Source organism: Equus asinus, chromosome X (genome assembly GCF_041296235.1).
Source record: "Equus asinus isolate D_3611 breed Donkey chromosome X, EquAss-T2T_v2, whole genome shotgun sequence".
NCBI lineage: Eukaryota > Metazoa > Chordata > Mammalia > Perissodactyla > Equidae > Equus > Equus asinus.
The window spans coordinates 2,060,414-2,077,919 of NC_091820.1; the positions used below are offsets into that span (position 1 = coordinate 2,060,414).

Genomic DNA, 17,506 nt, shown 5'->3' on the forward strand with positions numbered 1-17,506 from the left:
CCCATCTTCCATCCCAGTGAGTAAGAGGATAGGGGTGATGAATCCTGTCTACATCTTTGTGTCTCAGTTCTTTAGAGCATTTTGGTCACATTAGTCTCATGAGTGTGTCCATGTTGTAATGGAAACATTAGATCCTCGGCTCTCCTTTTCTTGACCCTCATCCTGAGATCTCACTCAGTGTATGTGGATGTGAATGACCCATGCCTTACCAAGATTGGCCTCACAGTTCCTTGACACACTTCATTTCAATGACCTTCATCTTCAATCCACTGGTTCCATCAATTACGCCCCTCTAATATGTCCAGTGAATCTTCAACCTCTCCATGCACGAGGTTCATGCCTACCCTCATCCTTTCCTAAATGATGAAGGGGAAATAGATGTCCAGTCGACATTGTCGTAGCGGAGTAGTGGAATCTCTTATAAAGAGTCAATGATAGAATTAGCTGTATATGAATCCTCGTGTTGCAGGATATGTCTGGCTATTTTTATAAAATGAAGGAAAACCTAAGGAAAATAAGACAGTAAGCAACACTTGCACCTGGTGACAGAAAGATTGCAACAGTTGAGTTGCCTGTGGAGTTGTCTGCCCTTGACTGACCACCTTTGTGAAGACACTGTCTGCTTCACTCATCACAACTCTTAATGTGTTTAATACCATTCAAGTAACGTTCAAGATACTTTAATGAGATACTCAAGGGTCTTCATGCACTGGCCTTAGCTTTCTCCCTTCCTTATCTTCTGGTACCCCCACCCAGAAGTGGAGGCACTAGCCGTGGTTAACTATAATTTCCTAAAACATTTCAGGTCACCTGGACTTCCAGAATTTGATATGTTCAGTTTTATGCCTAGCACAGGATAAGTGCACAGTGATTTCTTAACAAATGAATGAATGGATGAATGAATGAAGCTTAACATTTTAGAGTATCTGATACCTTTGAGAATCTGATGAAAGACATAGACCCTCTTCCAAGTAAAATGCACTTATACATATCTAGCACAAAGCATTGCAGAGTATTTTGAGGAATCCATGGGTCTCCTGACTTCCAAACATTAATTGCTTTGGGAGAACCAATGGACACCAGAATAAGAACAGAGAACTTCATTACAAGATGACATCATTCTTTTTTTTCTTCTTCTTCTTCATTTTTTAAACTTTGAAGCCTTTTAACAGGCAGTACCATGCTTCAAGTGGCTGCTCCAGAAATGATTCAAAGTGAATTTCATTTCACACTGACCCAGTCAAAATATTGATTACAAGCGAGGGAAGGAGGCCTAGGTGAGTTAATGAAGCCATGGGGAAAACTGATGCTGTTTAGAAAGAAAAATGTAATTGGTGTACATGCAGACCGTGTAATTGAACTTGTTTCTTTTTCTGTTTCTTGCAATGAAAGGAATATTCTGGAAGATAGAGAGAATGGTGAGGCAAAAATGGATATGGGTACTAAATTTAGATTAGAAAGGTTTGTGTTTCCATTCTGTATTTTCCCTGAATTGCTATGTGAGTGTGCTATGTCAAGGTCTTTCTCTCTGTCTTAGTTTCCCCATTGCCAAATCAGGTGTGCAAACATCTTTCTTCAGCATTTCCTGTGAAGCTCGAATGTGGATAAAGAAAGTGAAAATGATATAGAGATTGCAAAGTGCCATCCATGGGAAAATGATTATGGTTAGTACCATTATTATCACGCTATTGATTAATTGTGAGCAGGCATGTGAACATATTTGAGTTGATAAAATATGGCAAAAGAGTTTTTGGAATCAAAGTCATCCAAAGCCCCAATTTTCTGAACCTGAGAGCATTCTGTAAGAAGTGAAAAGAATCAATGTTTTGTACTCAGATTCGTTGTAAAACAAGTAAGCAATTGTTTTATACTCATTCAGAAATGGTTCACAAATTAAGTGATTATATGATTATATAATTTAATTGTTTTCAGGTGATTTTAAGATTAAAGGTGCATTTATTCATTCATTTTAAAAGTACTGGTTCGTGAGTTTCTCAAAGAAATATACAATAAAATAAAAACCATCCCAAAGCCTAGCATACAGAAATAACTTTGTTCAATGTCCTTTGTTAATGTTCTTCTATTCTTCGATATGCCAGGAGTTCTCAACTGGGAGTAATTTTCCTCCTCAGCGAGCACTTTGAAATGTCTGGAGACAGTTTTGAATGCCTCATTTGGAAGGACGGGGTACTTCTGGCATCTAGTTGTGGACCCCAGGAATGCTGCTCAATACCCTACAGGGCACCGGACAGTCTCCACCAGAAAAGAGTTACTGGCCCCAAGTGTCAATAGTGCTGAGGCTGAGAACCTCTGATCGATGCACGTGTATTTCACAGAGTTGGGTATCTATTTCAGTCCATACCAGTTGACTGTGGCTGTTTTGATAAATTGCTGTGATGGTTAATTCTAAGTGTGTGGGTCATAGGGTACCCAGCTATTTGGTTAAATATTATTTCCGCGTGTGTCTGTGAGGGCGTTTCTGGATGAAATTAGCACTTGACTCAGTAGATGGGTAAAGCAGATGGTCCTCCGCAATGCGAGTGGGCATCATCCAACCTTTGAGGGCCTGAGTGGAATAAAAAGGTGGAGGAAGGAGGAATGTGTTCTCTGGCTGCCTGCATGAGCTGGGACATCAATCTTCTGCCCTCAGGCTGGAGCTTAGACCATCAGCTCTCTTGGATCTCAGCCCTTTGAACTCAGGCTAGAAGTGACATCACTAGCTTTCCTAGGTCTCCGCTTTGCAGACAGCAGATGGTGCGACTTCTCAGCCTCCATAACTACGTGAGCCAATTCCTATAATAAGTCTGTCTCTACAAATATATAGCTCTTGGTTTTGTTTCTCTGGAGAACCCTAATACTTATTCTATTTAAACCGAAAGTTTCTTTCTTTCTTTCTTTTTTTTTTTTTAAAGATTTAATTTTGTTTCCTTTTTCTCCCCAAAGCCCCCCAGTACATAGTTGTATATTCTTCATTGTGGGTCCTTGTAGTTGTGGCATGTGGGATGCTGCCTCAGCGTGGTTTGATGAGCAGTGCCATGTCCGCGCCCAGGATTTGAACCAACGAAACACTGGGCCGCCTGCAGCGGAGCGCGCGAACTTAACCACTCGGCCACGGGGCCAGCCCCCCAAAAGAGTTTCTTGAGTGGGTCAGCATGCTGTTGTCATCTTTCTTTACCTTTATCTTTTGTCTGTAGACTATGACACCATTAGTTGTTGTGTAGTCGATGCCCAATGCTCAGCAAGACGTTGTGTTAGTCAGGTTTTCAATGCTGAGCTTCTGGAATCAAGGCTGGTCCCTGACTTCGGATGAGCCTGAGTCAAACGGCGGCTCCACTCCAAGCTCACGTTAGGGAGCTCCAGATGCAATTGCCAAGTTTTGCTTGGGAGCCTGGAATTGATGATTATGTCAAGGCAGGCAACGATTTTATACATGATTTAAGACAAGTTGCTTATGGCATCCTTTGAGGCTCTTATCTATCTCGCCATTTGTTGCCTCTGAGAAATTAGCCATACTAAATAAGCTTCCTTATGTCCACTATTAAGGACTCCCAAAGGCAGTAAGTATTGCCTGTCTAGATCATCTTGGTTTAAAATTATAGCCAAATATAAACACAATTAAAATTTCCAATCAACATTTTGCAATGTAATTTTCTTATATTAGATATAACGATTTTTTATTGTTCACTGTAATAGATTTTTACTGCAAATTACTCAGGTAGAAGAAGCAAGAATTTAATTTGGGATAATAACTTTATGGGTTATGTTGATAACTCATAAACATAGTGTTTTGCCACTCTGTGAATGACAGCAGGCTTACCGTGGGTACTGATGCGTGCGTGTTATTTTGGAAGTTCAGTCTTTCCCTTTTTTGGCCTGTGGAACAGACATTGATGTAACAGCATCGGCCATCACTGACCTGGGAGTGAGATAAACTTGGGATCTCAGGATGAATGCTTTTCTCTACTTTCACCGTGTGGTGCTTTCTAAGGCAGAGAATTCACGTGTACACTCTGCTCTGTGTGCGTGTTTCTCCCCATGAGGGGAAGTCAGATTTAAGGTGAAATATTTTTACAATATGTAAACTGAACTTTACCATAAATAGTGTTCACATTTAAGCTACACTTTTTTAGAAACTACTGAAAAATGGCAACGGAAGCAGGAAGGCACGATGAAGTTTGTACGGTCCACGGTCCAGGGATGTTTACATCAAGATCACCCAATCCTCTAAAGTTTCACTTCTCTAAGTCACTGCATGGAATGTTGGAAGAGGATGGAGCAGGTTTCCTTCCCCGCCTGGAGTCTAGTGAATGTTGATCACGAATAGACATTAGATGGCAAGATATATATTTTGAAAATAGGAATAACAAACGTAAATATCAACTTTGTAGGTTGGGCTTGTCTTTGTAGAGACAGTGTGGGCTGGAGGTTTTGCTCAGTGGTGGCTGGCACGCTCTGTTTTATGGGGATTGCCTTAAATTTGGCAGTGAGCATTCAGGACCCCACAACCACCTCCTGTCCTCTGGGCAATGCAGATGGAAACATGGGGTCTACAAAAAATGAGACAGAGATTTATCATGTCACAAATTCCAGTCTGGTCAGGGAGGCTGACGTGGCAATGAAATCTTGACTAAAACATGCTCAGCCAGACGGGATTCTTACCTCCAGCACTGTGGACATTTGGCATCAATGACTCTGTGCCCTGCAGGATGCTGAGCAGCATCCCTGCTCTCCACCCACCAGATGCCAGGAGCACCCCTCCCTCAACCAAACATGTCCCCAGACATTGCCAAGTATCTCCTGGGGGACAAAATTGCCCCCTCTTGGGAACTACTAAGCTAGAATTAAGGCAACCGGCTCTTGGAGGCCAGAGGAGCTGTGATTGAAGGTCGTACTAAGTCATATTGGAGCCTAACATGGCTGCAAAAATCCATAATACGGATGCTGTCTTTATTCAGCATTTTGGTACTGTTTTCATTATGGATTTCTTTATTTTATCTTTTTAAAATTTGCTTCAATTTCTTTAAATATTGTATTACACATTTTTATTTAGTTATTCATTTTTCTATATTATATTTACATTTTATTATTTGTTTATTACTTTTGGGTTTTTTAATCTTTTTATTTTTAATTGTGGTTTAAAAAAACTCACAAAATTTACCATCACAACCATTTTTAAGTGTCTAGTTCAGTAGTGTTAAGTATATTCAAGTTATTGTGCAACCTCTCACCAGAAGTGTTTTTTTTTTTTTTTTTTGCTGAGGAAGATTCACCCTGAGCTAACATCTGTGCCAATCTTCCTCTATTTTGTATGTGGATTGCTGCCACAATATGGCCACCAATGAGTGATGTAGGTCTGCATCCGGGAACTGAACCCAGGTCACTGAAGTGGAGCACGCTGAATTTAACCGCTAAGCCATGGGGCCGGCCTCTCACCAGAACTTTTTTATCTTTCCAAACTGAAACTCTGTCTCCATTAAATAAATCCCCATTCTCTCCTCCCCCACCCCTGGCAGCCACCATTCTACTTTCTGTCTCCATGAATTTCACTCCTCTAGGTACCTCATACAAGTGGAATCATAGTATTTGTCCTTTTGTGACTGGCTGATTTCACTTAGCTCATCTTCAGTGTTTATCCATGTGACACCATGTGTTAGAATTTCCTCCTTTTCAAAGCCAAATAATATTCCATTATATAGTATAGATTATGTTTTGTTTATCCATTCATCCATCAATGGGCATTTACTTTGTTTCCCCTTTTTGGCTATTGTGAATAATGCTGCTATGAACATGGGCGTGCAAATATTACTTTGATACTCCACTTTTGATTCTCTTTAGGTATATATCCAGAAATAGGGTTCCTGGATCATATGATAATTCTATTTTTAATTTTTTGAAGAGCTGCCATTCTGTTTTCCATAGCAGCTGCACCATTTTACACCCCAACAGCAATGCACAAGGCTTTCAATTTCTCCACAAGAACTGGCAGCTTCACATTTAAAATGTAAAGGTCTATTCTGTAAGAGCTTTTTAGTAAACAAAAAACAATCTTATTTACCCCCAATAAGTCACAAATAGTCATAAGAGTGACTATAAAGATCCTATTTACATCTAAGAAGTCGTAAATAGTGACCACAAATAGTTCCAAGTTTTCAAATTTTGCCAGAGGCCGTGTGTACCAGTTACCTAGGGCACATTGGTCACATAGTTGGGATCTTGTCTTAAAAATTATTCCTCTCCTTTAAATTCACACTAGGGGAATTTTCTTTAATATAGCCTCTACGGACTTGATAGCGGTGAGGAACTCATCTGGGTCCTACAGCTGGGAAGAGATGGACCTGGGAATCGAACCTGGGCCCACGGTCTCCATCCCTGTGCGTTCCTGCCTGCTGTGTGCAATGCCATACCTGGACAGGAGCTGTGCAAAAGCCTCTGACTTGTAACCAATGGGTATTTCCGGTTAAGTTCATGGTTGGTATTCCTCAAATGCAAATATTGAATGAAAAATATGGATAATTATTAAACAATTTTAAAATTTCTAATGTTTCTTCTATCTTTAAATATTTTAAAGATTTTTAATGAAAAATTAATTAAGCTTGATGAGCATTTAATAGAGCAATGCATTTTTGTTAAAATAAGTTTATACATGCTTTCTTAATTAGAGAGAAAATGTTGAAAATTGGTACAGCCCTTGGAAACAGGAAATGCAATATTTATAGATCTCGGAAAAATGCCAGGCTCTTCTTGTTCTGTCATCTGAGAGGCAACAATTTATTAAGAGATTGCCTTGTCCTATGACACAATTGCATATGTTAATCAACAAGAACTGACGAATAATTGTGTCTAATTATAGATGGCAGAGTACCTTAAAAAAATCCGGAAAAAACAACCAAGCAGGTAGGGGACAAATACATGCTACATATAAAGGAAAATTGCCCTCTCTAATTAAAAAAAAAATGAAATGATGTAGAGAAGGCAAAAGAAAATTAAATAAAACAACTATATATATTTAAAAATGATGGGTAAGAAAAACTTTATGCTGTCTATGGAAAAATTAAACTTTTTTTGGTAAGATGCAAAGGGTTCAAGAAAATGCCTCTTCCCCAAAATTGTTATTTTTACTGGTTTGCTATGACAAGAAATCCTTCCCTTCTCCTCTCTTCTGTCTCTTGCCCTTCTCTCTCTTCTCCTCTCTTCCTTGCTCCCTGCTCTTCATTTGCATTGCATGTTGAGGGTTCACTAGCGTTTTCTGGCTGAAACAAGGTATCACAATCTATTCACTTCTTAACTTGAACTAATTGACCATGGGGCATTCTGTAGGCTGTCGGGCCCACAGAGAAGGGAAACTTGGCATTCCCCTGGAAGGGAATCAGGCTGATGAACAGGCTGGCAGGTGCTGCCCAGCTCCGAGTTGGAATGAGAAGTCCTGAGGGGCTGTGGGAGCTGACCTAGGCACGGTGTTCTGGAGACAGGAGAGGGATCAAGAGTGTAATTCGGGACACCGTAGAGTCACCAAGACCAATTCAAACTTTCAGCTAGAAGATGAGTAAGATCTAGGGATCTAGTGTACAGAGTGTGACTATAGTTAACAATAGTGCATTCTATTCTTGAAAGTTGCCAAGAAAGTAGCTCTTAAATGTTCTCACACAGGCACAAAAATAGTTGTGTGAGGTGAGGGATGTGTTAACTAACCTTATTGTAATCATTTTGCTATATATACTGTATTGAAGTATTATACTGTATGCCTCAAACTTACACAATGTTCTGTGTCAATTATATCTCAATAGGCTGCAGAAAAAAAACATAGATACCTATTTTGTAAAAATGAATCACCAATGTCTCTAACTAGACAGCTAGACAGGGAGTTTTAAAGAAAGTGAAATGTTATTCTCACAAAGCTTTGCATTGGATTTATTTTCTTTTTATTACAAGAGATTATAGTCAAGATTTTCAGCCCTCACGGTGGTACTTGTTACTATAATTGGTCTAGTAACATGCTTTCAAATAAAGATGTTAAATATCCAGGTATAGCTCAAGATGCAGCTTGATATTGTTTCAAAGGATCTGATTTGTTGCGAAATGCAGCAGAACAGAAAAACAAAGAGATAATAATATACATCTTGGTTGCATGTGTGTCATTTGCTTCATTTTATTCACAGTGTACAGGTGACGATGGAAAGATATTCTAACTTGCAGTCATTTATACTCTTTATCCTTATGAATCGAAGTGCTCACATAGATAGGTAGTGGGCAAATCAATACTACTTAATTCTGCTCTCTGTAAATGAAAGAAGATGCTGCTGATGACTATTTCACTCATGAATATCACTGATTATTTCAGACTTGATTCTTTTTTCTTTTGGTGGCATTAATATTTTTTTCTCTGCTATCTAGATACATTACCATGATATTTTTACTTTGAATCCTATTCAGACTCTAAGCCTCATATTATCACACATTAGAGACAAAAGATGGTCAGATCAGCAATTCGGTTTGCATTTTATTGATGGTTTTACAATATTCTAGTAATCATTTGATTCTCTAGCGGAGCAGAATTTGCTACGCCAAAATGTATCTCTTTGGCTTGATTATTTTTAAGAGTAAAAGACTCAGGAAGAAACTTTGACCTTCTGCCTAACTGCCTAAGATAATTTAAAATAGAAGGCCTGTTCCAAGAAGGAGCTATCACCATAGATAACTACAGTATAGTATGAACTAAGTGTGGTAGGCAGGGAGGAATCTAGCAAGGGCCATTTGATCAAAGTCCTCTCCATTTTGCAAGACATAGCAAACACTTGTTCACCAAACATTTGCTTTTCTGTCTCCATGTGAATTCCCTGCGCCCCCTTTGACGTTCCAAACCACAACCCCCAACATCCTCCTTGGTCTTTAGCTGAAGATGATATTTAAGGTGGTGGCTTCACCACGTTGGCGAGTTACTCAAATTTCCTGGGTTTCTCCCCTATATACGTTATTAAACTTGATTGATTTTCTCCTGTTATTCTGTCTCATGTCAATTTAGTTCTTAGACCAGCCAGAAGGACCTAGAAGGGTAGAGGAATATTTCTTCTTCCCCTACAGTTCCAAGTGTTTTTCAAGGAAATGCTGTTTTCTTTGTACAGGAGAAAGGAGGCATTCTTAATTCCTCTTTGTGAATATTCCACACGTTTGTAAAAGATTTTCAGTGATCATCAGTATACATAGTTAATTCATTTAATTTAGATCCTATTTAACATGTCCATATTGATTTTAATCTTAAACACACAAATTGATCTGAAGTTGGGATACATCACACCAATTTTCAGTTTTGCATATTCTTATGGGAAGATGGCACCTTCTGCTCATTTCAGCTCTTGCATTCAGAAATCTCAGTCCTGTCCTGGAGACCTTGAAAATTACAACTTGACACCAATAAATAGCTTTAGAGAAATTGCCTCCGTGTGCTGACAGAAAGTTCCTCTTGGAAACCATGTCCTATCCAGAGTGACATAAATTGTCAGATAAACAGTATGTCTCCTGGCTATGTGCTGGACAGGAGATGCTCTGCTCTTCTCTGTCAGGTGATGTGCCTGGGCAGCGATGGTTGCAGACCCTCTGGATTTCATGGGCTGCGGGCACCCATGCTCTGCAAACTTCAGGGACAGCACAGGCGGCTGCATCTCCATTCCACCTCTTTTGTCTTCTGTAGACTTCTGTTCTCTCTGAATATCTTGCACCCTAAGTGTCCAGCTGGAGTCCAATGGAGGGTCGAGGAGGAAATTCGGAGAGTCCAGGAGAAATTGCATGGGAAATTGTGTGTATAATGAGCTTTTGCACATTTTAAAGAAGTTTCTTAAGGCTGCCGCTGATTCCCAAGAAAATCCGTGACCAAAATTGGAAATAAGGAATCTCAATTGACTTTAGAATTTGTCCGTGCAATGTTGAAGTATCAGTGTCTAAGATCGCTCATAAGAGATGGATATTTTTGCTTCTAAGGGTCGAGAGAATTGTTTCTGTTTATATTTATTTATTTTCAGGAAAATGTTTTCAAAGTGTAGCGTAACAAATACTTTAAGTACTTTTGTTTTTATTTTTTTATTTTTCCTTCTTCTCCTCAAAACCCCCCAGTACATAGCTGTATATTTTAGTTGTGGGTCCTTCGAGTTGTACCATGTGGGACACCGCCTCAGCATGGCTTGATGAGCGGTGCCATGTCCGTGCCCAGGACCCAAACTGGTGACACCCTGGGCTGCCGAATCAGAGCGCATGAACTCAACCACTCAGCCACGGGGCTGGCCCTCTTTAAGTGCTTTTCTTATTGTGAAAGTTTCTCAGCATAACATAATCACTGGCCGCATTTGGTGCAAACATTTATAGGTTAATCAGTGAAAAGTAAATCATTAACAAAATTTTTGCTATTTTTCTCTGCTCCTTGCCCCATGCAGAATACTTGGAACTGGCATGCTGCTGTGTCAGTATTTAAATGCTGATAGACCTCAAATGGAGCCTGCGGAGACATCTGAAGAGAAAGGTGCTTTAGTATGTACACATATTTAAAGATATGTTCAGAGAAGTGTTAATAAAGCAAAGATGCTTTGTGTAGGAGGTAGAATAATGTCCACCAAAGACGTCCACACCCTAAACCTCAGGACTTGTGAATACGGTCTATCACATGGCACAATGGACTTTGCAGATGTCATGGACTTTAAAAGAGGGAAATTATCCCAGTTAACTAGGTGGATCCCATCTAATTCCATGAGCCTTTAATAACAAAGAACTTTCTCCAGCTGGTGCGAGAGAGATGTGACAGAAAGAGAAGTCAGAGGGCTTCTGAGTGTGGGAAGGATCCATCCTGCCCTTGCTGGCTCCAGGATGCAGAGGCCTCCTGCACCAGAGGGAGGTCTCTAAGAACTCAGGGCTTTCCCCCACTGACAGCCAGCGAGGAAAGCGCTTATCAGTACAACCACGAGGAACTGAATTCTGCCAACAACCAGAAGGAGCAAGTTCACTTAGGAATTCAATGCCATCTCAGTAAAAATACCAACACAGAGTTTCCAGGGACTAGACAAAATGATTTTGAAGTTAATATTGAAAAATGTATGGGTAAGTTTAGGACATTACAATTAAAATGACTGATGTCAAAGGGAAGTTAGACTTATTAAATATCAGAACAATGCATTGCATCTATAATTAAAATTGTGGTATTGGTTCATGAAACACCAATAGAACACAATAGAAATTCCAAAATAAGACCCAAATGCATATGACAATTTGCTAAATGTGACCTCTCTCACCACCGAAGTCCAGGTTCCTGCCCTGTCGGGGTAACATACCGCCTGTGTGTCAGTTGTCATACTGTGGTGGCTGCGTGTTGTTGTGATGCTGAAAACTCTGCCACCAGGATTTCAAATACAAGAAGGGTCACCCATGGTGGACAGGTTACAGTGGAGCTCCCAGACTAAGACAGGCGAGGAAGAAGGACCTGGCCACCCGCTTCCAAAAAGTTGACCACGAAAATCCTAAGAATAGCAGCAGAGCCTCGTCTGATAGAGCCGGAAGGGGAGAGGATGGCACAGAAAGACCGGGCAGGGTTCTGCTCTGCTGGACACAGGGTTGCCAGGAGTCGGAATCCACTCCATGGCACTACCAAAAGTGTGGCACCCCCGTCAGTGGAGACAAAGGGACATTTTACTGGATGTTGATGGGACAACTGGGTGGATATCTGAGAACTAAAAGAAACGATAAAATCTGATGTATAACAAACCATTCACCACAGTAAATAAAAATACTTCAGATATATATATGAAAACACCCAACCAGTTATGTGCTGAAAGTAAACTCCCATTGCTCAAATTCCTGAATCAATAAAGTTAAACACTGATGAATTCACTGCATAAAAGCATAAAACTCTTGCCTCACTAAACCTACCATAAGCAGAGTTTGAAGATAAGTGGCAAGTCACAAATATATATCTGCCCTGTATATCACAAAGGATGATCTCGTTTACAATCAAGATAAAAAACTCAAAACCCAATTCAGAAATGTGCAGGGGAGAAGAACAGATGGCCCTCAAAAGAAGAAATGGAAAAGGTTCTAAATATATGAAAATATACCTCACTTTCAATAAGAGAGTTACAAATTGATGCTGTACATAGATACCACCTCTCACCAATCTGATTGGAAAATTGCAAAGGTTTGGCAACAAACCCGGCTGGCCACACTGTGGAAAAATAGGTTCCATATGTTGCTGGTGGAAATGCAAAATGGGACCACATGTACAGAGGGGAACTTTGGCAATATTGGTATCCAGTTAACCCTTGACCCAGCAATCCTACATCTAGAAATCCAGCCCAAAGAAAAATAGGTAAAAATAGCACATAAATTTGGAAAGCATCACTCATTGTGGCATTATAAGTAATCTCAAAGATTAGAAGCATTCCAAATGTCCCTAAATAGGAGACTGGTTTAACAGACTATGGTACATGGACAGATGAAATACTATGGAGCCAAAATAGGAAATAGGACATTGGTATGGGGTAAGCTACAGGGATATATATATATATATAATTGCAGTATCATTGGTTTATAACATTATATAAATTTCAGGTGTACATCATTATTTCGATTTCTGGGTAAGATTACATCATGTTTACCATACAAAGACTAATTACAATCTGTTACTACACACATGGGCCTAATCACCCCTTTCACCATCCCGCCACCTCGCTTCCCCTCTGGTAACTGCCTATCCAATCTCTGTTTCTATGTGTTTGTTTCTCATTGTTTTTATCTTCTACTTATGAGTGAGATCATATGGTACTTGACTTTCTCCCTCTGACTTATTTCACTTAGCTTAATACCCTCAGGGTCCATCCATGTTGTCACAAATGGACAGATTTCATCATTTCCTATGGCTGAGTAGTATTCCATCGTGTATATATACCACATCTTCTTTTTCCATTCGTCCCTTCATAGGCACCTAGGTTGCCTTCAAGTCTTGGCTATTGTGAATAATGCTGCAATGAACATAGGGGTGCATGTATCTTTACACATTGGTGTTTTCATTTTCTTTGGAAAAATAGCCAGTAGCGGACTAGCTGGATTGTACGGTATAGTTCTATTCTTAATTGTTTGAGGAATCTCCATACTGTTTTCCATAATGGCTGCACCAGTTTGCACTCCCATCAGCAGTGTATGAGTTTCTTCTCTCCACATCTTCTCCAACACTTGTTGTTTCCTGTCTTGCTAATTACAGCCATTCTGGCAGGAGTTAGATGATATCTCATTGTAGTTTTGATTTGCATTTCCCTGATAATTAATGATGTTGAACATCCTTTCACGTGCCTGTTGGTCATCTGTATGTTTTCTTTGGAGAAATGCCTGTTCACATCTTTTGCCCATTTTTTGATTGGATTGTTATTTTTTTTTGATGTTGAGATGTATGAGTTCTTTGTACATTTTGGATATTAATCCCTTATCAGATATATGGTTTGCAAATATCTTCTCCCAATTGCTAGGTTGTCTTTTCATTTTGTTGATGGTTTCCTTAGCTGTGCAGAAGCTTTTTAGTTTGATCTAGTCCCATTTGCTTATTTTTTCTATTGTTTCCCTTGCCTGGTCAGACATAGTACTTGAAAATATGCTGCTAAGACCGATGTCAAAGAGCGTACTGCATATGTTTTCTTCCAGAAGTTTCATGGTTTCAGGTCTTACATTCAAATCTTTAATCCATTTTGAGTTAATTTTTGTGTATGGTGTAAGATAATGGTCTACTTTCATTCTTTTGCATGTGGCTGTCGAATTTTCCCAACACCTTTTAGTGAAGACTTTCTTTTCTTCATTGCACGTTCTTGGCTTCCTTGTTGAAAAATTAGCTGTCCATAGGCATGTGTTTTTATTTCTGGGCTCTCGATTCTGTTCCATTGATCTGTGTGTCTGTTTTTGTGCCAGTACCATGCTGTTTTGGTTACTATGGCTTTGTAGTATATTTTGAAATCAGGGAGTGTGATACCTCAAGCTTTGTTCTTTTTTCTCAGGGTTCCTTTGGCTATTCAGGGTCTTTTGTTGTTCCATACAAATTTTAGGATTCTTTGTTCTATTTCTGTGAAAATTGTTGTTGGAACTTGCAATAGGGATTGCATTGAATCTGTAGATTGCTTAAGGAAGTATGAACATTTTAACTATGTTACTTCTTCCAATCCAAGAACACAGAATATCTTTCCATTTCTTTGTGTCTTCTTTCAACAATGTTTTACAGTTTTCAAGTTTTCAGTGTACAGATCTTTCACCTCTTTGGTTAAGTTTACTCCTAAGTATTTTATTCTTCTTGTTGCTATTGTAAATGGGATTATATTCTTAATTTCTCTTTCTGCTATTTTGTTGTTATTGTATAGAAACACAATTGATTTTTGTATGTTGATTTTATATCCTGTGACTTTACTGTATTCATTTATTATTTCTAAAAGTTTTTTTGGTGGATTCTTTAGAGTTTTCTGTATATAAAATCATGTCATCTGCAAATAGTGATGGTTTCATTTCTTCCTTTCTAATTTGGATCCATTTTATTTCTTTTTCTTGCCTGATTACTCTGGTTAACACTTCCAATACTATGTTAAATAAGAGCGGTGAAAGTGGCCATCCTGTCTGGTTCCTTGTTCTTAGAGGGATAGCTTTCAGTTTTTCTCCACTGAGAATGATATTAGCTGTGGGTTTATCATATATGGCCTTTATTATGTTGGGGTACTTTCCTTCTATATGCATTTTGTTCAGAGTTTTTATCATAAATAATGCTGCATCTTGTCAAATGCTTTCTCTGCATCTATTAAGGTGATCATGTGATTTTTATTCTTCATTTTGTTAATGTGGTGTATCATGTTGATTGATTTGCAGATATTGAACCATCCCTGCATCCCTGGAATATATCCCACTTGATGATGATGTATGATCTTTTTAATGTGTTGTTGTATTTGATTTGCTAGTATTTTGTTGAGGATTTTTGCATCAGTGATATTGGCTTGTATTTTCTTTTTTGTGTTGTCCTTGTCTGGTTTTGGTATCAGGGTAATGTTGGCTTCATAGAATGAACTAGGAAGCTTTCTCTCCCCTTCAATTTTTGGAAGAGTTTGAGAAGGATAGGAGTTAAGTCTTCTTTGAATGTTTGGTAGAATTCACCAGGTATTGCAGCTGAGTGGAGCTGACCCCAGGCATGGGAGCGCCTAATTGGTGCAGGCTTTGGACTTCCTATGTGGCTGTTTGAGAAGCACAAGTCTTCTGCAGCTGACAATCCCCACAGCCCACAAGACCACACATAACATCAACACAGTCCTGTCCTATGCACATACCTCAGTCTCCTGAAGTGGACCCAGTTGCCATGCTGCAGAGGCCCCACACACTCAACCAACATCCCACACACTATGCTCACTCCTCGCACATGCCCTGCCCCACAGAGGTGGACCCACTCGCCAGGCTGCAGAGGATCCAGGCACCCAGCTTATGCAGGCCCACAAGTTGCCTGATGGCTTGCTGGTGAGTTGGGCCAGTCTCTAGGCAGGTTGTCTGCCCTGGCTGAGCTGGATTAAATCAGTACTCTAGTGGGCAGGGCACACCCTGGGCTAACAGGCCAGGGGAAGAACTCCAATGGCATCTGCCAGTATCTGTGTCAGCACACCTGTAGTAGGTCACAATAATGGCTGCTGCCAATGTGTCAGTCCCTGGAGAGGTCTCTTCTCTCACCAAGATGCACCCAGAGCCTATCAGGTGAGTCTCTTTTCACCAAAGGACTGTGCACTTTTCTTTCTGGTGATTTTAGGTTGCTTTCCAAAATGGGTGAATTTGTGTATAGGCCCTTTAAGTGGCAGCTTTTCTCCCCTTATGTCTGAAAGGTTTTCTGGGGGTATTCCCTGTTGTTGTTAGTGGCCAGCAAAGCCAGATATTATGACACTTGTCTCCATTGTGGTGAGTCCAAAGGATGCTTATAGCAGTAACGCTCCCCTGCTCAGGTCCCCCACTCCTCCAGGGAAGGTTGTATTCCTTAAGATTGCTCCCACCCAGCTGTGAAGTGCTGTGGCTTTTGAGGGTGGCTTTTTTTCTCTCCAGAAATGAATTTCTGCCTTTTCCACCTCAGGCAGGACTGCTTCTTGTTGCTGGGGTTCTTTTCATTTAGTTTTCAGTTCTTTCTCAGGGGAAATTGTTCCCAGACTAGTTATAAATTTGTTGTGTTCATGGGAGGAGGTGAGTTCAGAGTCTCCTATGCTGCCATCTTGACACCTCTCCCTACAAGTTATATTAATCAGTGAAAAAAATGAACAGGGAAAGAAAAAGGTACACAACAGAATAAGTGAATATTTATGCTAAATTTTTAGAAGAAAGAGGACTACATGCATACCCCATTTACTTACATACATATACATTTTTACTTATATTAGCAAAACTATCAGACAGGTGAATTAGTGAATGGAATTAGAAAACCTGGCTTTCATATTTGACCTGTGCTATTTTACAAGAGTCAGAACAGTCATCAGAGCTTCAGTATCTTCTTCCATGGGTTGGAAAGAATAATACTTGAAACTATATGGTCTAGATGTGTGAATATAGATAATGCATTCCTATAAGACCAACATAGCTCATACAACTGTTAATTGTTATTTATGGAATATATTTGGTATTCAATATGCATCCTTGTGGAATGGATACCTCCACTGAAGATCAACATAATCCCATCTCACTGTACAGTTTTCTTTGGAAATTTATTTAGAAATTGAGAGAGGTATGCCAATTGTGAAATGAGAGGACACACACCCCACAAAATTGTCCTCATGTCTGATGCCAATTGCAACTTCAAGGAGTTCCTTAAGACCACCCTCAGTTATGATGCTTTGCTAGAAGGACTCATAGAACTTCCTAAAAGCTGTTATACTTGAGGGCTATAGTTTATTACAGAGAAAGGACACAGATTAAAATCAGCCAAAAGAATACATCTATAAGCCAAGGAACGCCAAAGATTGCCAGTTGTCATCAGAACCTAGGAGAGAGACGTGGTACAGATTCTTCCTGAGAACCTCCAGAAGGGAGCAACACTGCTCACACCTTGATTTCAGACTTCTAGCCTCCAGAATTATAAGAGGATAAACTTCATTTTTTTTTAAGCCAAATAAATAAATAAACATAATTAGCCAAGGAAATTGGTGCATGGGACAGGGTCTAGGAGGGATCCCCACAAAGAGTTCCCATTGTCCTCTCCCCATGGAGTCATGGACAGCATTACCTCCTCCCGGATATGATGTCTGAGGACACACAGAGTATTGCCAACTAGAGAAGCTCACTTGAGTCTTTGTGTCCAGGGTCTTTACTGGGGCTCCATCACATATTGCCCCTACGGTTGACCACAAGCTTCCCATCTTTCCTGGAGTTGGGGTTAATACCTGTAGTTCTCAGTTCCTCTGGAAGTCAGAACTGATATGGCACTGTTGACAGCCCCCATCATAAATCACATTGTAGACTGTTCCATGTGGCCAAGTCTGCAGGTGAACCA

At 39.9% G+C, this 17,506-nt stretch overlaps 1 protein-coding gene across 1 annotated transcript in view; it reads left to right on the forward strand.

Moving 5' to 3' along the window:
- LOC106845887 (uncharacterized) overlaps positions 1 to 17,506 on the forward strand; it is a 369,420-nt gene that overhangs the window by 336,794 nt on the left and 15,120 nt on the right. The window contains exon 9 of the mRNA XM_070501822.1: positions 10,422 to 10,515. The gene's annotated coding sequence lies outside the window, so the exon portion shown is untranslated. The remainder of the gene's footprint in view (positions 1 to 10,421; positions 10,516 to 17,506) is intronic.